Source organism: Euprymna scolopes, chromosome 6, assembly GCF_053919585.1.
Source record: "Euprymna scolopes isolate OS-2025 chromosome 6, ASM5391958v1, whole genome shotgun sequence".
Lineage (NCBI taxonomy): Eukaryota > Metazoa > Mollusca > Cephalopoda > Sepiida > Sepiolidae > Euprymna > Euprymna scolopes.
Window position 1 is genome coordinate 90451407 of NC_136487.1, and position 446 is coordinate 90451852.

A 446-nucleotide genomic window follows, 5' to 3' on the forward strand; every position below is an offset into this window, starting at 1 on the left:
CAAAGGAAGCCTAAGAATCTTATTCAATTGGAGGATTATTGCCAGGAAGAGTGGGCTAAAATTACTACTGAAGAGTGCAACAACTTGGTTGTAAACTATGAAAAGCGACTGAGGAAGGTAATCAAGGCCAAAGGCTATACAATTGATTATTAAATAAATCGTGCCAATAATTTTGAACAAGGGTTTTTTTGCAATTATGTTTGTTGTTCCTTTGTTATTTATTTTTTCTAAAATCCGATTGCTGCATCGGAAAGGCAAGTTAAAAATACATAATATACTTTGTTATTTTCTTTAATTTAATCCCTTTTTTAGAATTTATTAGACAAAATTTAACTTTTATTTTACCGTGCCAATAAATATGATCATCACTGTATATATATATATATATATATATATATATATATATATATATATATATATATATATATATTGTTGGGATGATTAAT